Here is a 23,161-nt window from a genome sequence, read left to right on the forward strand (position 1 = left end):
GAGTGTTTCTGAGCCAGGCCTGTTCGTGCACTGTTCAGCCCCAGCACCCCACTGCGCCATTCACTGCCGCATTCCTGACCCAGCCCAGCTACAGCTCCCTGCATTCCTAGCGAACGGGGCCCCAGCAGTGCCATGTGTTCCTAGCACATGGGGCCTAAGCAGCACCCTGCATTCCTAGCACGCGGGGCCCCAGCAATGCCCTGGGTTCCTAGTGTGAAGGGCCTGGGCAACGCCCTGCATTCCAGGCACAAAGGGCCCCGGCAGAGCCCTGCGTTCCTAGCACATGGGGCCCTGGCAATGCCCTGCATTCCTAGCACCAGGGGCCCAGTCAGTGCCCTGCATTCCTAGTGTGAAGGGCCCAGGCAAGTTGGGGCAATGCCCCGCATTCCAGGCATGAAGGGAAAAGAAATAATAAGAGAGTCACTTACAAGATTGAATGATTCATAGACTCATAGACTCATAGACATTAAGGTCAGAAGGGACCATTATGATCATCTGGTCTGACCCCCTGCATGCTGCAGGCCGCAAGACCCTTCCCTGGACTCTACCGTTGAAGTCCCCAATCCTGTGTTTTAGTGACTTCAATCGGCTGAGACCCTCCTGCTAGTGATCCCTGCCCCATGCTGCGGAGGAAGGCGAAAAACCTCCAGAGGCCCAGCCAATCTACCCTGGAGGAAAATTCCTTCCCGACCCCAAATATGGCGATCAGTAATACCCCGAGCATATAGGCAAGAGTCTCTAGCCTGACCCTTGTTGGCCATTATGCTGTTCATGTACCATTGCTTGGTTTTCATTGGCTACTATGTTTTATCATTAAACCATTCCCTCCATAAACTTATCCAACTTAATCTTAAAACCAGACAGGTCCGTCGCCCCCACCGTTTCCCTCGGAAGGCCGTTCCAATATTTCACCCCTCTGATGGTCAGAAACCTTCGTCTAATTTCAAGCCTAAACTTCCCCCCGGCCAGTTTGTATCCATTCGTTCTCGTGTCCACATTAGTACTAAACTGGAATAATTCCTCTCCCTCCCTTGTATTAACCCCTCTGATATATTTAAAGATAGCAATCATATCCCCCCTCAGCCTTCGCTTTGTCAGACTAAACAACCCAAGCTCCTCTAATCTCTTTTCATACGACAGGTTTTCCATTCCTCTGATCATCTTAGTCGCCCTTCTCTGCACCCGTTCCAGTTTGAGTTCATCCTTTTTAAACATAGGAGACCAGAACTGCACACAGTACTCCAAATGAGGTCTCACCAGCGCCTTATACAACGGAAGCAGGACCTCCCTATCTCTACTAGATATACCTCGCCTAATACATCCCAAGACCGCATTGGCTTTTTTCACCGCCACGTCACATTGCCGACTCATAGTCATCCTGCGGTCCACAAGGACCCCTAGGTCCTTCTCCTCTTCCGTTACTTCTAACCAATGCGTCCCCATCTTGTAACTAAAATTGTTATTATTCGTCCCCAAGTGCATCACCTTACACTTTTTACTATTAAATTTCATCCTATTTCTGATACTCCAATTCACAAGCTCATTCAAGTCTCCCTGCAGAGTATCCCTATCCTCCTCCGAGTTTGCAACTCCTCCCACCTTCGTATCATCCGCAAACTTTATCAGCCCACTCTTGCAATCGGTCCCGAGGTCAGTTATAAATAGATTAAATAAGATGGGTCCCAAAACCGAACCTTGAGGCACTCCACTAGTAACCTCCCTCCAACCCGACAATTCACCCTTTAATACGACCCGCTGCATTCTCCCCATTAACCAATTCCCTATCCACCTCTGGATTTTCATATCGATCCCCATGTTTCTCATTTTAACCAATAGTTCCTCATGGGGTACTGTATCAAACGCTTTACTGAAATCCAGGTATATTAGGTCCACCGCATTTCCCTTATCTAATAAGTCCGTTACTTTCTCAAAGAAGGAGATCAGATTCGTTTGGCACGATCTGCCCTTCGTAAAACCATGCTGTAATTTATCGCATTTGCCATTAACTTCAAGGTCCTCAACTAGTTTCTCTTTCAGAATCTTCTCCAGCACCTTGCACACTACTGATGTTAAACTAACAGGCCTATAGTTACCCGGGTCACTTTTTTTCCCTTTCTTGAAAATAGGAACCACATTGGCTATTCTCCAGTCTAACGGGACTACCCCCGAGTTTACAGATTCATTAAATATAGTCGCTAATGGGCCTGCTATTTCCCGCGCCAATTCCTTCAATATTCTCGGATGAAGATCGTCCGGTCCACCCGACTTAGTCCCATTAAGGCGTTCTAGTTTTGTTTCTACCTCGGATGCGGTAATCCCCCATCCCGTATGCCCCTCTGTAACGGTGCTAGTATCCCTAATACCTTCATTGGCCTCATTAAACACCGATGCAAAATATTCATTGAGATATTGCGCCATGCCTAGATTATCTTTAATCTCCTCTCCGGCTATAGTCTTCAGCGGTCCCACTTCTTCTTTCTTTGCTTTCTTCCTATTTATATGGCTGTAAAACCTCTTACTATTACTTTTAATTCCCCTCGCTAAGTCCAACTCTTCCCGGCCTTTGGCCTTTCTCACTCTATCTCTACATTCTCTGACTTCACTAAGGTAAGTTTCCTTACTGATCCCTCCCCTCTTCCACTCTTTGTACGCTTTCTGTTTTTTCCTAATCGCCCCTTTCAGCCGGTCGCTCATCCAGCTCGGTCTAAGTCTCTTGCTTAGTAATCTTTTTCCCTTTTTGGGGATACAGGCCTCTGACAGCTCTTGCATCTTTAACTTAAAGTAATCCCAGGCTTCTTCTGCCTTTAGGTCCCTTAATACATTTGCCCAATCCACTTCCCTTACCAGTCCCCTTAATTTGTTAAAATTGGCCTTTTTAAAATTATAAACCCTAGTCTTTGACTTAATTCTGGTACTCTTTCCATTTAGTTTAAAGCGAATTAGCTCATGATCACTGGAGCCCAAGTTGTCCCCTACTACCACTTCCTCAACAAGGTCCTCACTACTTACCAGAATCAAATCTAAAATGGCCTCCCCCCTCGTCGGCTCAGCTACCACTTGATAAAGGAATTGATCCGCAAGCACATCTAGGAACATCTGAGCCCTATTATTGCTACTAGCGTTTGTTCCCCAATCTATATCCGGGAAGTTAAAGTCCCCCATAATTACACAGTTTCTATTAGTATTTACCTCCCTTAATACATTAAACAATTCCTTATCCATATCCTGGGTCGATCCCGGCGGTCTATAGCACACCCCAAGCACTATCCCCGGAGAGGCTCTAGTAGTACTTTTACCCAGCTTGAGTATCGCCCAGACGGACTCTGTGTTATCTATTCCATTCACTATTATTTCTTTACAGCTTATTTCACTATTGACATACAATGCCACCCCCCCACCTTTACCTTTATCCCGGTCTTTCCTAAACAGCGCATACCCCTCCATACCTGCGTTCCAGTCGTGACCGCCATTCCACCACGTTTCAGTTATTCCTACGATATCCGGTTTCAATTCTCGGACCAAGAGCTCCAATTCCTCCATTTTATTACCTAGGCTTCTCGCATTGGTGTACAAACAGCCTAATGTATGTCGTTTAGCCTGTCTCCCATTACTAGCACTGTATGTTGCGGGCCTCTTTGTGTTCGTCCCCCCTGTCCCTCCTATGTCCAATCTCATCTCCCCGGCTATGTCTCCTCTTATTACACTCAGCTTTTCAATACCGGAAACTGGCGTGGAGATTAACTGTGCATCTCCCAACCATCTCCCCAAACTTCCTAGTTTAAAGCTCTTTTGATAAGATGAGCCAGCCTCCCTCCCAGAAGTCTATTTCCTTCCCTACTCAGGTGAAGCCCATCCCGCGAGAACAGGTGTCTGTCCCCGAAAGCCTCCCAGTGGCCATACATCCCAAAGCCCTCCTTATAGCACCACTCCCTTAGCCAACTATTTATCCTCGCAATCCTATCAGCCCTTTGCTGCCCTTCCCTCGGAACAGGCAGAATCCCACTAAAGATAACCTGAGCCTCTATCTCCTTGAGAGTCTTCCCCAGCCTTGCATAATCTCCCTTGATTCTCTCTAACGAGAACCTAGCCATGTCATTCGTTCCTACATGAAGGATTATCAAGGGGTTCTTACCTGCTCCTTTTAGGATCCTTTTCAACCGCAGGTCCACATCGCGTATCTTTGCACCCGGTAGACAGCACACCCTTCTGTTCTCCGGGTCCGCCCTGGTCACAGGCCTGTCCAATCTCCTCAGTAAAGAGTCTCCAATTCCTAGCATGAAGGGCCTCAGCAGTGCCCTGCGTTCATAGCGCGCCGGGCCCCAGCAGCGCCTTGCGCATGAAACCCCGGCATCGCTCTCCATTCCTAGCACGAAGGGCATCAACATCGCTCTGCATTCCTAGCGCGCAGTGCCCCGGCAGTGCCCTGTGTTCATAGTGCGTGAGGCCCTTGCAGCGCCCTGCATTTATAGCACACGAGGCCCCGGCTGAGTCCTGCGTTCCTAGCATGAAGGGCCCCAGCAGCACCCTGCCTTTGTAGCGCACAAGGCCCCTGCAGTGCCCTGCTTTCCTAGCACATGGGGCACCGGCAGCACCCTGCATTCGTAGTGCGCAAGGCCCCACCAGCGCCCTGCGTTCCTAGCGCGAAAGGCCCGGGCAGTGCCCTGCGTTTCTAGCACATGGGTCCCCGACAGTGCCTTGCATTCTTAGCACGAAGGGCCCCGTCAGCGCCCCGGGTTCCTAGTGCGAAAGGCCTCGGCAGTGCCCTGCATTTGTAGCGTGTGAGGCCCCAGCAGCGCCCTGTGTTCATGATGCGCGGGGATCCAGCAGCACCCTTCGTTCCTAGCACGAAGGGCCCTGGCTGCGCCCTGAATTCCTATCACGAAGAGCCCCAGCAGAGCCCTGCATTCCTAGCGCATGGGACCTCTGCAGTGCCCTGCATTCCTAGCATGCGGGGCCCCTGCATCATCCTGCTTTCATAGCACCTGGGGCCCCGTCAGCGACCTACATTCATAGTGTGTGAGGCCCCATCAGCACCCTGCGTTCCTAGAGCATGAGGCCCCAGCAGCGCCCTGTATTCCTAGCATACAGAATCCCAGCAGCACCCTGCGTTCCTAGCCCACAGGGCCTGGGCAGTGCCCTGCGTTTCTAGCATGCAGGTGTTCATGACGTTATGGCTTTGGGCATTCAGCGCCCACCGTGGCCAGTCTCAGGAGAGGGGAAAATGACTTGACATCCAGGGATGGGAGAGGAAGGTGGGCTGGTGAATGGGGAGACCCTGGAGCATACGCCTCCAATCCCCAGCCAGTGAGCAGCCTCTCTGCACCCACTGCACACCTGGCTCTAAACTCTTCTCTTCTCCTTTCCAGTTTCCTAGGTGAGCAGGATGCTGTGGCAGGTGCATCTGCTGGTGGAGGGGCTCCTGAGCACTGGCGCCTACTTCCCTAATTACCCTCCCTGTGCAAACAGCACAGATGGCAAGAGCGTGGACGGCAGCCTGCGTAGCTTCAGACTCATGCCGGATATATGTTCCATCAACGTGACCTTCCTGAACCTTGATGAAAACTTCCTGTCACTGCTGGCCAATGACTCCTTCTCTGGTGTCCCTCACCTGGAAAACCTCTCAGTCTGCTGCAACTGCAAGCCAGGGCAGCTGCGGAAAGCATATGAGGATTGTCAGCTGGTGATCCAGCCAGGGGCACTGGTCAATCTTCATAACCTAATCAACCTGAGCCTGGCAGGAAATAGCCTGAAAGCTCTGCCCCCAGTCCCCTCTTCCCTCTGATTCTTGGACTTGAGTTACAACAATATCCTTCTGCTGGGCCCTCAGAGCCTCGCAGGGTTCAGCAACATGAGGGAGCTACTCCTAGGCAACAACTGCTACTATCAGAACCCGTGCAACACCTCCGTAACCCTTGCACAGGATATGTTTAAAACCATAACCTCCCTGAAACTTCACTGAAGTTTAACAACATGACTGAGATTCCCCAGGGGCTCCCACACACGCTGCACCAGCTTGACATCTCGGAGAACAAGATATCCCACGTGAGCCACCTGGAGAACCTCACCAACTTGAGATTGCTCAACCTGGAGTGGAACTGCCAGCGATGTAACCATGCTGCTCAGCCCTGCTTCCCCTGCCCAGACCACAAGTCCCTGACCTTCAACACGGATGCTTTTCAGAACCTCGTGAAGCTCAGGAGCTTGAACCTGCGAGGCAACTCCCTGTATGACCTCAACATCAGCTTCTTCAACAACCTCAGGCGCTTGGAGACCCTGGATCTGTCAGACAACTTTCTGACCTGCACCATTAGAAATGGCACCGTCTTCTCTATGCTGCAGTCAGTGCAGACCCTAAACCTGGGCTACAATTACCGTTCACTGGTGACCTTCGAGAACCTGACTCTATCTGAGTCCTTTGGCCAAATGAAAGCTTTGAAAAAATCTCATCATCAATGGCTACTTCTTCAGGAACTTGGTTGCAGATAGGTCTTCAACCTAAGCAACTTGGAGACCCTCCACTGTCAAACAAACTTTATCAGAGATGTGAACCTGTCGCTCTTTTCCAAGTGCTGAAGCCTAAAGCTCATCAGTCTGTCTCAGAACAGCAATGCCTTCTCCCACCCTTGTGAGAGGAACGGGAATGGAGCTGGATCGGGGCCTTGGGGCTTCTGTCAGGAAGGTATTTCGGCAGAGAATCCCTGGCATTGGGCGGAGCCTAAAGGAAGAGCTGAGGAAATGGTGAGGAATAGCCAAAGCTCCCATCTCAACTTCCCAGCTGGCATTCACTGCAACAAGACCCTGGATTTATCGTTCAATAGCATCCACAGCCTTGAGCCAGCCAGTTCAAAGGGCTAGAGGATATCGACTGCCTCAACCTGAGCTCTAATTACATTAGCCAGCCCCTAAATGGCAGCCAGTTCCTGACGCTGCAGTCCCTGAAGTTGCTGGATCTGTCTCACAATAGGTTTGACCTGTACAATGGCAGTGCCTTGCAAGAGGTCCGCCACTTGGTTGTGCTGAGCCTCAGCAATAACCAGTTCCACTTCACAATCAAAGGCCTGGGGCACAAGTTTGAGTTCTTGACAAACCTCAGCAACTTGAAATTTCTGAACCTGGACAACAATCAGATAGGTATTAGGATCTCCAAACACCTGGAGAGCCATTCACTCGAGACTCTGATCTTCAGCAGGAACTGGCTGGACATCATGTGGGTGAGTGGGAGGAATACCTACCTTGAGTTCTTTGCCAAGTTGCCCAACCTAACGCTCCTGGACATTTCATTTAACAAACTGGACTTCATTCCAGCCGAGGTCATTGACACCTTGCCCGAAAGCTTGAGAAACTTGTCCATCGCCTATAACAACCTCTATGACTTCCCATGGGACAAAATGGAAAGATTGAAAAGCTTGGAATTCCTGGACTTGAGTAATAATGCACTGGAGATGCTAGTAACAGATGAAGATTTCTCTAGGATGAACCTCACGAAGCTCACGAACCTCACAACCCTCAACCTCAGCTACAACAAGATCAGATCTCTTCATAAAGAGTTCTTTTCCAATGTCAGCTCCTTGCACTTTCTAAACTTGAACCATAACAAGATAAAGATGATAGATGAAAGCAGCTTTCCAAACACACTTCTCAAGAGCTTGCAGCACCTGGATGTGAGTAGCAATCCCCTGAGGTGCACCTGTGAAGCCCACTGGTTCCTCATGTTCCTGAAAAGCACTTGCATCACAATAGACCATTTATCCACTAGCATGCAATGCGACCTGCCCGAATTGAAGCGAGGGCAGCCTCTGCTCTCTATGGACCCTCGATCATGTCAGGATATATATGGCCACCTAAGCTTCCTGTGCACTTCCCTCATTGTGACATTCATAACCGTGCTTCCTGTCCTACATAAGCTATATGGATGGGACTTCTGGTATCTCAGCCACATCTGCCTGGCCGCAGTCAGAAGAGGCTATGCTCAGATGTCCACACCCTCCCTGGAGGAATATGATGCATTCATAGGCTTTGACTCCCAACACAGCACGGTAGCTGACTGGGTCTACAACGAGATGGTGCCCCACCTGGAGGAGAAAGGAAGGAGGAGGTTCAAACTGTGCTTGGAAGAAAGAGACTGGACAGTTGGAAGGTCCAGGATTGAGAACCTCTGTGACTCCATCTACAAGAGCAGGAAGACCATCTTTATCCTGACGAGGTTTGGCAGCGGCTTCCTGAGGCACACCTTCTTCATCACCCAGCAGCGGCTGCTGGAGACAAGATGGATGTGGTTATCCTGGTGCTGCTGGACCCAGATATGAAGATGTCCAGATTTCTGCTGGCCCGGAAAAGACTATGTGGGAGGACAGTCCTGGACTGGCCCGGCAACCCTTTTGCCCAGCCCTACTTCTGGCACTGCATGCGAGCCCTGCTTGCTCACGAGGTTCACGACTTTTATGACTCACACCTGAGGAGAAGCATTGACAGTTCTGGGGCAGGGGAGCTCCTGCCAGTGGAAAAAGCAGTGGCCAGGTCAACATTGAGAAGGCCCCGAGAAGCAGCCAGAGCTTGTGCATTGCAATGATTGCTTCTCATCTGAGTGGCTCATTGTTTTGCCTTTTACCCACTGCTGAGGGGCAGCTGTTCACTGATCCCGTCTGTGTGGCTGCTAGAACTCCCCATCCCAGCTTTACTCAGAGCCTGCGGGGACATTGGCCAGAACTAGCACCAGTGGCATGCAAAGAAGCTCCTCTCTGGTTTGTATTGTAAAGATTTTTCCCATTCTGCCAATGGTCAGATTCGCACCCCTGCCTAGCTTGGCTTTGTGCCCACCCCTATGCTGTGCACAAAGGGGCTAGGCTAAGTGAGAAATCCCCTTGGGATCCCCATAGCTCAAGTGTTCTGCTTCAGGCCCTCCCCATGGCAGGGAAGCAGCAAGGAGGTGAGGGCTGGGGTGCTAGGGAGTTTCTCCCACACACCCGGTGCAGCTGAGTGCTGTGCCTGTGGTGGAGACAGAAGCAGAGACGGGGAGGGCAGACTGAGCTCAGGAGGGGAAGGACAAGGGAAGCTTAGGGAGCAAAGGGAAGTTTCCCCGAGCCCTGTTTAAAGAAAAGAACCCAGCCATCCCCACACGCTCCAGCCCCACAAGTCAGGCCCCCTGAAATCATGAGATTGATGTAAACCCACGAGACTCCAAAGCACCCAATGTTCTTTGGTTTGTCCCCTGGTTCCTGGGCTGTTAGAAACTAGAGGGATCTCCTGGGTCCTCAAATTCAGCCCCACTGTCACAGGCAGCCCTGTTATAGCATCCCTATCATAAATGGATCAGGTCTATTGTAAAGCTAGTCGGTGTTTGCCCCCACAGCTCCCAGTCCTGGGGAGCTGGGCCTGAACCTCATCCCTCTGGTGGTTAGAAACTTGCTTCTAATCTCCAGCCTGAATTTACTCATGGCCAGTTTATATCCAGTTATTCTTGTGTCCACACTGTCCTTTAGCTTCAAGAGCTCTTCCCCCTACCTGGAGTTTACCCCGATGTATTTACAGAGAGCTGTCAGAGCCCCTCTGAGCCTGCATTTGTTAGGCTTAACCAGCTAAGCTCTTCCAGTCTCCTCTCATCAGCCAGGCCCCACCTGTCACTGTGCCTCTGTGGATCACAACTAAGTCCTGGTCCCCACTAAGCCCCCACTTCGGACTAAGGTACGCAAATTCAGCTACGTTAATCCGAACTTACCGCGGGTCCAGATGCGGCAGGAAGGCTCCCCTGTCGATGCCGCGTACTCCTCTCGGCGAGCTGTAGTACCGGCGTCGACGGCGAGCACTTCCGGGATCGATCCGGGATCGATTTATCGCATCTTATCCAGACGCGATAAATCGATCCCAGAACATCGATTGCCTGCCGCCGGACCCTCCGGTAAGTGAAGACGTACCCTAAGAATACCAAATTCAGGACAAACTGCTGAGAAATAGAGCAGACACACCCCAAAACTGGTGGTTATTGTCCCATAAGATATAACAAACCAGCAACAAAGGTAAACTTCTGTTTCACCACACTGGTTAAAAAGAAGTCAGAAAAGCAGCCTCCTTAGGTCCTGGATTCAACACCAAGACACTAGATTTAAAGATGAGTGGTTCTTTAAAACCAATTTAATCATACAAAAGGTTCTTCTGATCCCAAAGGACCAGCCATGCACCCAGGTCAATATACAACTCAGATCTTATCCAATAATCATGCTGTTAACAATCCTTTAGTATCTAAAATCTAAAGGTTTATTCATAGAAAGAAAGAAAGAAAGATGAGAGTTAAAATTGGTTAAAAGAATCAAATACATACAACAATTGCAAAGTTCTTGGTTCAGACTTGTAGGAGTGATGGAATAAACTGCTGGCTTGTTAAGTCTCTGGTTGCTTCCAAATCATTGGAAGGTCCTCAGGCCCTTGGTTAGAATGCTCCCATTAGTATAAGTCCATAGTCCAGAGGTTTGAGCAGGAAAGAGGCAAAATGGAGATGTTTTCAGTGCCCTTTTTAGCTTCTCTCAAGGGAAACCCATTGTTCTCCTTGTGGAAAATTACTGGTAGCAAAATGGTGTTTGGGGTCACATGGGCAAGTCGCATGTCCATGCATGAGTTCGCTTAGTCACAGCAGAAGCCATTACTTATACCCCAGATGGAACGTTCAGAGGAAAGTCGATTAAGTGTAGCTAAGCATCTCCCACGGTCCATTGTGAGTTAAGTGTTCCTTGATGAGCCATTTAACTTGAATAGTCCCTTCAAGATGTGCAGGCTAAATACCTTGTGGGCATTACCACAGGAGCAAACATATTTGAAATATAGGTATCGAGCCAAATTCATAACTTCAAATACAACAATTATACATGCATATGTGATGCATGGCCAGAAAGGGTTAAATATCCTGCAAAATAAATGACTAAAATTCAACCCTTAAAGACATGTGAGGAGATAACATTTGTGTTTTTATGTATTTCGTGGTCAATGATATAATCAACAGTCCCTGTCAATGCTGTATTCTGATAAATCAGAGATCAAAGAACATCCTAGCATTTAAGGGAAGTGTAAATACGGAGTATCTCTGTATTCATCTCTCTTTGAAATGTATAGCAAATCATCTGTGAATGGTGGAGGAACAGGCGACTGTCTTATGTTAATTCGTATAGCTAAGTAACAGTGATAGACTGCCTGATAGATGGATGGATACCTTATGTTAATCTGTGTGAATAATTAAAGACAATGCTTAGGAGATAAGAGCCTATTGTTCCCCGAGGGATTCCAACTTGTCAAAGAAGACCTGAAATTGTATAAATGATCCTTGGGTCCTGATCCTTTTTATCTCAGATCTGCTTAAGCTACATCAGGGGAAGTTTGAGACATAAGATGAGATCCCAGTTAAGCTGGTATGTCCTGGATATGATATTGGACAGTGGGCTATAACCTATGAGCTAAATTTGAAAAGAACTCTTTGCAATTTCAAAGCTCACCATCTCTGCTATGAATCTGAACCTCAAGAATTGAACTCATGTCTGTATGTATAATTATCTTTTAACCATATTCTCTCTCTTTTGTTTTTTTTAAATAAATTTTAGTTTAGTTAATAAGAATTGACTGTATGCGTGTATTTGGGTAAGATCTGGAATATTCATTAACCTGGGAGATAATGTGTCTGATCCTTTGGGATTGGTCAAACCTTTTCTTTTATACGATGAAATAAGATTTTCAGAAATCTTCATCATATTTGACTGGATGGAGGCCTAAGGCTGGATCACTTTAAGGGAACTGTGCTGTTGGTTTCTGGACAACCTGTGAGGTAATAAAGAAGCAGATTTAAGATGAAAAAAATCCACCATTTTTGGGGATTATCTGCCCCATTCCATAGACACCTTACTTGGCATACTTTGTACAAGATTTGTTGTAATTATATAACAGTGGTAGCAACAATGATCTACATGGTCATATTTTAATCAGATAACATCACACTACCATTCCCCTGATCCTCCTCGTAGCTCTTCTCTGCACCTGTTCCACTTGAAATTCTCCTTTCTTGAACATGGGTGATCAGAATTGCACACCGTATTCCAGACGTGGTCTCACCAGTGCATTGTACAATGGCATTAATACTTCTCTATCTCCACTGGAAATGTCTCGCCTGATACAGCCTAGGATTTCGTTTGCCTTTTTCACAGCTGCATCCATGAGTGGTGTGTATAAGAGGCTGGGGGAGGCTAAGCCTCCCCCAGAAAGGCTGGCCATTCAGGGGGCAAGAAATGCCGGATTTGGCATGGGTGACCTCCCTTTAGAGTGCCACTGCCGGAAGCTCCCTAGAAGTGGGGGAGGCCACTGGCACCCAGACTGTGGCCCCACCCGCTCTCCACCCCGAGGCCCCGCTCCTGCCCAGCCTCTTCCCACCCCTGCTCCACCTCTCCCCCCAAGGTCCCCCTGCCTGCCGCTTGCTCCTCGCCACCCATTGCTCACCCATAAGGCAGAAAAGAAGTGGGATGGCTATGCTAACAATATAACTTTTAAAAGTGCTGGGGCCATCGCCCCCCAGTCCCACTTAGCTGAGTTGCTCCAGCATCAGCATGCACAGCAGGAGAAGTCCCACAGCTGGCCCAGCCAGTGAGAGGCTATGCGTGCTGATGCTGCAGCACCTCAGCTAAGGGGCGCTGGAACAGGGGGGGCCAGGTGGCCATGGCCCCATCACTTTTAAAAATGATACTGTTAGCATAGCCCTCACTCTTCTTTCCTGCCTTACTGGTGAGCAATGGGAAGGGGAGGGGTGGAGAGGAGCGAGTGGCAGGTGGGCAGAGCCTCAGGGGAAGAGGCAGAACGGGGCAGGACGAGGCAGAGTGGCGGGGTCATGGGGGAAGAGGCAGAGTGGCGGGGTCACGGGGGAAGAGGCAGAGTGGGGGTGGGGCCATGAGGGAAGAGGCAGAGTGGGGGCAGAGCCATGGGGGAAGAGGCGAGGTGAGGCTTGGAGGGGCGAAGCCACAGTCCAGCATTCGCATAAGCCTCCCTACACGAAAGAGTCATGTACCACCTATGGCTGCATCACACTGGTGACTCATAGTCCTCCTGTGATCAACCCACACATGCAGGCCTCTCTCCTCCTCTGTCGCTTCCAACTGATGAGCCCCCAGTGTGTAGCAAAAGCTTTTATTAATAGACCCTAAGTGCACAGCTTTGCTCTCTGTACTATTGAATTTCATCTCATTTCTGTTCCTTCAAACTTCAAGGGCATCTAGATCGTCTGATCTTCCTCAGTATTGATTATGCCGCCTGTTGAAACAGATATTTTAATGGCCCACAGTTGGGCAGGGGTTTACCAGTACCTGTGAGCATACGGAAACCAGTATGCTTAATGCACAGTCATTTATTTGAGAGAGAATTACACAAGCAGTTAAGATTACATGGGATACATTCTTTACCATAAGCCTCAGTACCCCAAGCATAAACCCTCAGTACCTATGTTGGCCTTACACAATATCCTGATTGGCAAACAACGCAGATATATTTACCAGCTCTAGATGGAGACGAATTCTCTTTCCCCTCTCAGGCACTTGGTCTGTCCCTTGAAGCAGGGCCTTGGTTACCTTGAAGACCTCTGGTTTTAAGATCCCTCAAGGCGGAGCCTTGGTTAAGTCGACGACTTCTGTCTCACAGTCTGGAACCTCTTTGGATGTTAATTGGGGAATTGATCTGACTCATTTACTTTGCTTAGCACCTATATACCTTTTTGTTCTCAAATTAGTCACATGTTCCAGAAATATGCCTCATAGGCATTTATTACTTGTTTTCTTCATAATTTTGAAAGGGATTGGAAAGCGAAAACACAGACCAAAGCTCAGCCATAATTTACTCTCTCATAAATCATTCACTTAAACTCTTAGCATGAGGTTATCCAAAAAGGGTTATTCTGACCCATCTCAGCCATGTCAGCACCAAGCCCACTGATCGCATGATCTTACGTGTTCTTTACTTTGTGAGCGGGTTCTCTGCTGATATATTCCAAAGTTCCGGGTTAAAACACACATGTCCATTGAGCCATTATTAACCATTCCAGTGCAGTTTCAGCACCTCCAGTAATTTTCCACTCCATTTATCTAATGCTAAGAGAATCCTGCTCCCAGAATCCTCTAGCAGGTTCAGACATACCAAGCCATACCAAACTCATGCTTGTCACATTCATTCATATCAGTCACAGCAATTCATAATAATTTGACACCGTCTCAACACCGCCCACCTTTGTTTCATCAGCACACTCCTACTTCTTGTGTCGAGGTCAGTAATGAAAATATTAAATAAGATTGGTCCCAAAACCAGTCTTTGAGGAACCCCACTAGTAACCTCCCTCCAGCCCAATAGTTCATCTTTCTGCACAACCTGTTGTCCTCTCCCCCCAACTTACAAGTTCTTTACTAATCCCCATCTTCTTCTGCTTCGCTAATCATTGCCCATAAGACACTATGTCAAATGCTCTATTGATGTCCAGACAGATTAAATCTACTGCATTTCCCTAGTCTAGAAAATCACTTCTTGTCCAAGAAAGAGATGAGGTTGGTCTGGCACAATCTATCTTTGCAAAATCCATGGTACATTTTATCACATTTTACATTTATCTCCATGTCTTTAATTATTCTTTCCTTCAGAATTGGATCTAAAGAAGTGCATACTATTGAGGTCACACTAATGGGTCTGTAATTTCCCCCCTTTCTTAAATATAGATACAATGGCTGCAATTCTCCAATCATATGGTGCCACCCCCTATTTGATAGAGCTCATTTGCTGGCTCTTTCAGTGTCCCCTTTGAGCTTGTTTCCACCTCGGATGTGGTCATTTCCGTTTCTGTACACTCATTCTCATCATCTGTCCTGCCTTTGTCCCCATGGCCTACAGTGGCATCCTGACCGAAAACTGAGTTTAGAATAGTTTTTGGACCATGCCTAGATTATTCGTAAATTTTATCCCATCCTCACTGCATACAGGTCCCACTTCTTTTCTTGTTCTCTTTTTATTTAGAGGGCTAAAGAACTGTTTACTATTGTTTTACTTTTCTCAGCAAGGTCTATCTCTGCTGGACTTTTGAAAGTCCCGTTAGACTGGAGAATAGCTAATGTGGTTCCTATTTTCAAGAAAGGGAAAAAAAGTGATCCGGGTAACTACAGGCCTGTTAGTTTAACATCTGTAGTGTGCAAGGTGTTAGAGAAAATTCTGAAAGAGAAACTAGTTGAGGACCTGGAGGTTAGTGGCAATTGCGATAAATTACAACATGGTTTTACGAAGGGCAGATCGTGCCAAACGAATCTGATCTCCTTCTTTGAGAAAGTAACGGATTTATTAGATAAGGGAAATGCGGTGGACCTAATATACCTGGATTTCAGTAAAGCGTTTGATACTGTACCCCATGAGGAATTATTGGTTAAACTGAAAAACATGGGGATCGATATGAAAATCCAGAGGTGGATAAGGAATTGGTTAATGGGGAGAATGCAGCGGGTCGTATTAAAGGGTGAACTGTCGGGTTGGAGGGAGGTTACTAGTGGAGTGCCTCAAGGTTCGGTTTTGGGACCCATTTTATTTAATCTATTTATAACTGACCTCGGGACCGATTGCAGGAGTGGGCTGATAAAGTTTGCGGATGATACGAAGGTGGGAGGCGTTGTAAATTCGGAGGAGGATAGGGATATCCTGCAGGGAGACTTGAATGAGCTTGTGAATTGGAGTATCAGAAATAGGATGAAATTTAATAGTAAAAAGTGTAAGGTAATGCATTTGGGGATGACTAATAACAATTTTAGTTACAAGATGGGGACGCATTGGTTAGAAGTAACGGAAGAGGAGAAGGACCTAGGGGTCCTCGTAGACCGCAGGATGACTATGAGTCGACAATGCGACGTGGCGGTGAAAAAAGCCAATGCTGTCTTGGGATGCATTAGGCGAGGTATATCTAGTAGGGATAAGGAGGTCCTGCTCCCGTTGTACAAGGCGCTGGTGAGACCTCACTTGGAGTACTGTGTGCAGTTCTGGTCTCCCATGTTTAAAAAAGATGAACTCAAACTGGAACGGGTGCAGAGAAGGGCCACTAGGATGATCAGAGGAATGGAAAACCTGTCGTATGAAAAGAGACTAGAGGAGCTTGGGTTGTTTAGTCTGACAAAGCGAAGGCTGAGGGGGGATATGATTGCTATCTTTAAATATATTAGAGGGATTAATACAAGGGAGGGAGAAGAATTATTCCAGCTTAGTACTAATGTGGATACGAGAACGAATGGATATAAACTGGCCGTGGGGAAGTTCAGGCTTGAAATTAGACGAAGGTTTTTGACCGTCAGAGGGGTGAAATATTGGAACGGCCTTCCGAGGGAAACGGTGGGGGCGACGGACCTGTCTGGTTTTAAGATTAAGTTAGATAAATTTATGGAGGGAATGGTTTAATGGTAAAACATAGTAGTCAAGGAAAACCAAACAATGGTAGGTAAATCGTATAATGGCTGACAGGGGTCAGGCTGGTGACTCTTGCCTATATGCTCGGGGTCTGACTGATCGCCATTTTTGGGGTCGGGAAGGAATTTTCCTCCAGGGCAGATTGGCCGAGCCTCTGGAGGTTTTTCGCCTTCCTCCGCAGCATGGGGCAGGGATCTCTAGCAGGAGGGTCTCTGCCGATTGAAGTCACCTAAAACAGGATTGGGGACTTCAACAGCAGAGTCCAGGGAAGGGGTAGGGACGGTTTTATGGCCTGCAGCATGCAGGGGGTCAGACTAGATGATCATAATGGTCCCTTCTGACCTTAAAGTCTATGAGTCTATGAGTCTAAGTCTCTCTTTATCTCTACACTTTCTGACATCCATGATGTCATTTTCTTTGCGGATCAGTCCCTCCTTCCATGTCGTGTAGGCTCTAAGATTGCTCCTAACATCCATTCTGAGCAGTTAGGTGCTGACAAGCTTTTTGACCTTGCTTGGGATGCAAATTCCACCTCATTTTTGCACCTTTGACTTAAAGAGGTTCCAAGCCTCCTCCACACTGAAGTCCCTGTAGTAGCAGCGGCGACAGCCGGGAGCCCCTGGCCCTTTTAAATTGCCCGAAAAAGCCGCAGGGCTCCTAGCTGCGTGTGACAGCTCCCGGCCCCACACTTTGGGGGGCCCTGTGGGCCGGCGCAGTCAGTCCCATAAGTGATGACATCCCGGACGTGATGGATTCGTCACTTCCGCCCTGGGCCCCCCCAGGGACGGCCCTGGCCTTGGCGCTGGCCCTGGGGCCCAGAATTGCTGTTGATGGGGCTGGGGCAGTAGCTGTTCAGCATCAGGTGCCCCTTCTACTCTCTGCTTGCTCTGCAATAGTCCCTCTTGTGGTAACTTGGCCCTCTGGCCAGGGCACCGTTTAGTATGCCCCTCCTTGGGTTACAAAGTATGACAGGACCACACTCCAAATGCCGTCTCTGGCTGGTGTTCTGCCCCAGCTCGGGGCTCTGTGTGGCTGGCCTGGGAACCCGGGCCCACCTGCTACACTGGATTCCAGCCTAGAGACCTATAACCACCAGTACAGTCCCCACCCTCATGCTGTTTCCCTGGTCTCCATCCTACCAAGTGTAAACAGGGTCTAAATGAACTGAATGAAATCTCCCCTGGCAGCTAGCTGGGAGGAGGAGAGACTTCAAGAGCAAATTGTATTTACATGAACACACCTACTCTGTTTAGATATCCAGCAGATAGAGCAGTGTTGCTCAAAATAATGAACTTTGGCTGGTGTTGGCTTACAAATCACTTTAGTACTCAATGCAGGAGTAGTGAAATGTTATCAATATTGTTGTCTTTATTGTATGAGTAAAGGAGAACAGAACTGTACTTAACCTGTCCCAAATGAGAGGATCATCCTCAGCTGAAAGGACCTCATTAAACCAGGGGCTCGAATGCCAGAGCCCTGTGAAAGAAAGAGAATGGGAATAAGTGTCTCAGCCAGGAGGTGTGGGCCACCTCCCCAAGGGTCCTCTCTGATCTGGTTTAACCTGTTCCCTCCCACTATTCAAAGAAAGAGCTAAATAGGCTTCATTAGGAGCCTCTTTGGTATTTTAAATGCTCCATCAGAGTTGAAATCACTTGTAGTGGGATTGTGTTTCTGCCCAGCCTGCTAAGAGCTGAAAATCACTGAGAGATTAACCTGCAGAGGTCACAGCAGAGCGGCAGGTGGCTGGCAGGCACAGCGGTTGAGAGCGGTGAGCAGACAACAAGTGTGGCAAACCAGCAGGAGTGGTGAACAGGCGGGAGCAGTGAGCAGGTGGTGGCTTCACCCCCCACCACTCATTGTGTAGTAGTAGGATTCAGGTGGGAGGAAAATTCATGCAGATGCACCTCTGAACTCTGGGTCTGCACTGGCCAGGGACAACAACTGTGAGTGGAGTGTTGGGTGGGGGGCACACCCAGGAATTTTGATGTTGGACTCAAGAACCTGAAGCAAAAGACACTGCCCCACGCACTCTGGCAGCCAGACAGTAAAACAAAAGGTTTATTAGTTGACAGGAACACAGCGTAGGACAGAACTTGCTAGCACAGAAATCGGTGACTTTCAGCCAAGTCCATCTTGGGGGGAGGGGAGCCCAGAGCCTGGGCTCTGGCCCTCCCCCTGCGCCCCAAGCTAGCCAAGACTGACTCACTTCCAGCTGCCTGGCCCCTGCCCTGCCTGTTGCTCCTCCTCTAGCCTTTGTCTTACTTCCCAGGCCAAGAGTCACCTGGTCGCATCCCCCTCCTGGGTCTCAGGTTAAGAAGGGGCACCCATAGCATCTGTGCAGGCAGCTTGAGCAGCCCTCGCAAAAGTCACACACTGTTATTCCCACCACCTAGACATTAGTGCAATACACAGGGAAACTGAGGCACACATAGCAGTCATACAAAACAGTAAGACTCACATACAACATAACAAGGGAAAATCCCCACTATGTCACACTTGTGAAAGGGGAAATATCACCTCTCAGAGGCACACTGGGTGTGGTGTGTAATTTTTCCAGGTTACTGGGTGAGGGCCCGAGTCAGTTCTGTGTTGTATTGTTGAAAGGTGTTAGGTATAAGAAGTATAAACTGTTTAATATGTTCAATTAGTTGTTTAATGAGGCGTTTATAAAGTAATGTTAAATAAATCACTGGCTTTAAAATAAGATCCAATATGGAGTATATGAACTATTGACCCTTGGACTCCATCTCTGAGAGTGGACTTGTTTATCATTAAGACACAGGCTCAAACCAGTCAAAACCAGTTTTTCCCGCCAAAACCAGCCCTCAGCATTCTATCGCCTCAGAACTATTCCTGCCACAAAAACTTTATAAGGACTTGTTCAGCGCCTACACGGCGCTGTCCACCCCAGCGACAGCATGTACACGGTCGGTCTTCACAGTGCTCCAGAGATGGAGAGTGAAGAATACTATTGGTCCCACAGTGAGACTGAGGAAAAGAAGGCCTGTCATCATCATTTTTGCCACATCTTATCATCTTACCTGTGGAGGATCCTGCATTCCTGGTGTCCATCATCCCAGAGGGTCCCCTTGCCAACGACAAAATCCAACAGTTGTCTGGACTTCCCAGTGCTCCTCCTCAAAGGCTCTAAATCAGCCAGAGAGTGGAAGGTCCTGGGCATCACACCTGTACGTTGTATCAGCTGCACCTGAACAGTAGGAAAGGTTTCTGTTTTGGGGCATCATTTATTGTTATCCGGCTTCCAAGGAAGAGTTTATGGGTCTGAGCTTTAAGCTCCCAAAGCCATTTAAGCTCCCAAAGCCATTCCGCAAATACATTTCATTGTATTAGTTAAGTTTGCATTTTCCTCTATTCCTCCCAGTTTTCTGTACCTTTACCCTGAATACACTTACCTTTGTTTGCACCAGATCACCTTGTCTCCTCTTTATTTTATTTACACTGTTGCCAGCACAGAGTGCCCGAGGCAAAGCAACAGCGGGGTTCGTTGCCCGGTGTGCTTCGCGCCAATAAACACACCAGGGGGAGAAGCAAACAAAGTTTATTTGGGATCCCAAAGCGGTGCTAGGAGACAGGCACGTCTCAGATCAAGCACACTAACAGAAACAGTTTTTCTTCTCTTATACATTTTGCAGTTAAGCCTCACCCCCCCACTTTCCCCTCTAGCCCTCCCTTTCTCCCCCCCCATTTCTCCCTCTACCCTTCCCGTCCCTGGTAATAGTTACTAAGCAAATAACGATTATGTTTAAGCAGTTAAGTCATTCTTGGCATCTATAAGCCTAGCTTGTTAGTAACTTCTTTAAACCGTTATCTTGTCCTTTTTCCCTTCAGCCAGAAACATGCAGGCCTCATTATTACCGCTTGAGCAGGGGGTTGCACACCGATAACTGGTTGCTTACATCTTCCAATTGCACCTGGCTTTTGAGGTTGATTAGAGTTTAAACATGGAAGGATAGAGTTTGGTTCACTTAGGCCTAGTGCAGGAAGGCTTCATTGACACTTAGTGGCCTTCCACCCTCCCGAGTTACCTAGGGTGATGCCTAGTGATGTCAACAACTCCCTCCTTTGAGAATACTCAACAAGCTTTTGGCTGAGTTTTCTCATATTCTGTGGACAAGATATGATTAAGTGCTATGAAGCTGGGGTTAGCAATAAGAGGATATGCTGGGATTTCTGGGGAATGGGGGGCACAAAGCTTACGGAGGAGCATGTTAAAACAAGCAATCAGGAGAAGGGTGACCAAGCACAGTACCACACCTGTGAGGAGGAGACGCACAAGGCCACCCTCCAGTCCTCCCAGGTCGGGCAACGAACTCCAAAGGGAATCGAAACCTGTGGGTTCCCTTTCCTGGGCCTCCCACTGCTCAAAAGCCTGTTCGGCTGACAGGACGTGCTTGTTAATGTCCTGTGAGTTTTCCGGGACATAAGTACAACATTCATTCCCAATAAGGGCACACACCCGCCCTGGGAGGCTAAAACATAATCTAAGGCCTGTCTGTTTTGCAGGGACAGCAACCGGAGCTGGTATAGCTTTGAGTTAAGGCTCTTCTCTATGGCCAAGGTTTCATTGGCATACTTGGTGAGAAACACAGAGAGCCTGCGATAAAATTGGGTTAGCCGTTCCACCCCCATAGGATGGGAGGAGGATTATACCCAACCTGTCTTCTTCCTTAAAGGGTTCTGAGGTGGCATACAAAGATTTACACTGCCTGGGGCAGCCAGGGGTTGTCCCTTAATGCATACTGGGAGTCAATGGTACAGTTTTGTGACAAGGGGGTACCAGAGGTATTTCTTCCTCTACTGAACCATCCCCAACAGATATCTGACCAATTTTGGGGAACTACCCTTCAGGGTAACCCTGCTGCGTGGTGCGGGACTTGGGAGCATACCCAGCAGTTAGAGAGGTTAAACTCTTGGGCAAAGCAAACCTTCAAGGACTCATATGTGTTTGTTTCCAAGTTAGTAGGGATCCCTTTCCATCCCATATGTGCCTGGGGGGAAACGGGAGGTAACGAGAGGAGTGTCCCTATGGCAAAGAGTACCACTGGGTAGACCCTGGACCTGAACTCATGCTGGGCAGGTGACCCTAAGGCCTAACAATTACAATTCCCCAAATACCCACAAAATAACAATTACCAATAGCAGGCAGACTAAAAGCAAAAGGGACCAGGCCACCAGGTTAGGCCGGCCCTGTGAAAATAAACACAACCAACGCTCAGAGTTCTCGCGGGGAGTGCGCTGCGACTGTCCAAAGAGATCACAGGGCATTCCCAGCAGATCTTATTGTTTTTTTGAATAACAGTTTAAGTCCCAGGTCGTCGCTGGTAGTCCTTTTCCGTAGGCTGGACGCTCCACCGTTCAGGAGTGGGCACTGCCTTCAGACAGGAGTGATGAATCCAGTTCTTGTGTCCCTTGACCTTTGCTGCTGTGTGGGAGACCAGCAGGACGGTGTGGGGTCCCTTCCACTTTTCTTGGAGAGGCTCGTCCTTCCAGGTCCGAATGAGAACGGAATCACCTGGCTGCAAGGAGTGGATCGGGGCATCCAGCGGGAGAGGCTGCAAATCTCTGGTATACCTGTGGAGAGAACAAGGAACAGCAGACAGAGAGCACATGTACTGAGATAAAAAGCCACACCCCATTTCCCACTCCCCTGCCAGAACCAGTGTACCGTTCATAGGTCATGTCCTTCCAAACATAATCTCGAAGGGACTGAGCCCTAACCTGCCCCTTGGGAGAGCGCGCATGCGGAGCAAAACAAGGGGTAAGGCATCAGGCCACTTAAGGGAAGCTTCTTGACAGACCTTTGAGAGGTGCTGCTTAAGTGTCTGATTTGTGCGTTCCACTACTCCACTGGCCTGCGGTCGCCATGGAGTGTGGAGCTTCTAGGGGATTTGCAGGGCATCCGATATCTTCTGAACAACTTGGGATGTGAAGTGTGTCCCGTTGTCAGATTCCATCCACTGAGGGAGTCCAAAGCGGGGAATGATCTCCTTGACAAATTTCAGAGCCACCGTTTTGGCAGTGTTGTTATGGCATGGGAAGGCTTCAGGCCATCTGCTGAATCGATCCACCAAGACGAAAAGGTATTTGAATCCTTGGGTCCGGGGGAACTCAGTAAAGTCTATTTGCCAAACCAGTCCTGGGCCTGGGGTAGGTTCCAGAGTTGCTGGTGGCACTGACACTCCTGGTGGAGGGTTGTTCTTTTGGCAGACTAGACATTCAGCCTGCACCTGGGAGGCCAGGGGTCTAAGTCCAGAGGTTAGAAAATATTTATTCATAAGCTGGGTAAGAGCCTCCCTGCCAGCATATGATTCCTTGTTTCTTCACCCGGGTCAGTTCTTAATGTCTTTTGTAGTCAGGAATTCCTGGACCTTGTGAGTCCAATGAAGCAAGTGTTCCTTCTTCTCTTTTCCTGAAACAGTGTGGTTCAGCATCATACAAGGGAGAGGTTACTAGCACATCACCCTGTCTTTAAATAGGCTTATCATCAGTCGGAGAGTCCTACCGAGGTGGAGGGGTCTTTTTACAGTGAGAAGCCTGGATTCAGGTGGGCAGTGCTTGGTACTTCACAGCGGTGTTGGTGGTTAACAGGACTTGGAAAGGGCCTTTCCAGTGCGGAGCCAAAGCAGTTTTTCGTTGATGGACTTTACGTAGACTCAGTCTCCTTGTTTCAATGAATGGCAGGGCTACTAGGGTCTTTGGTTAG

General features: G+C 48.5%; 1 pseudogene; it reads left to right on the forward strand.

Annotated features, from left to right (window-relative positions):
- The first annotated feature begins 5,383 nt into the window (after positions 1-5,383).
- Positions 5,384-8,569, forward strand: LOC128840340 (toll-like receptor 7; annotated as a pseudogene).
- Positions 8,570-23,161: the final 14,592 nt, after the last annotated feature.

This window comes from Malaclemys terrapin, chromosome 7 (assembly GCF_027887155.1).
Source record: "Malaclemys terrapin pileata isolate rMalTer1 chromosome 7, rMalTer1.hap1, whole genome shotgun sequence".
Taxonomy (NCBI): Eukaryota; Metazoa; Chordata; order Testudines; family Emydidae; genus Malaclemys; species Malaclemys terrapin.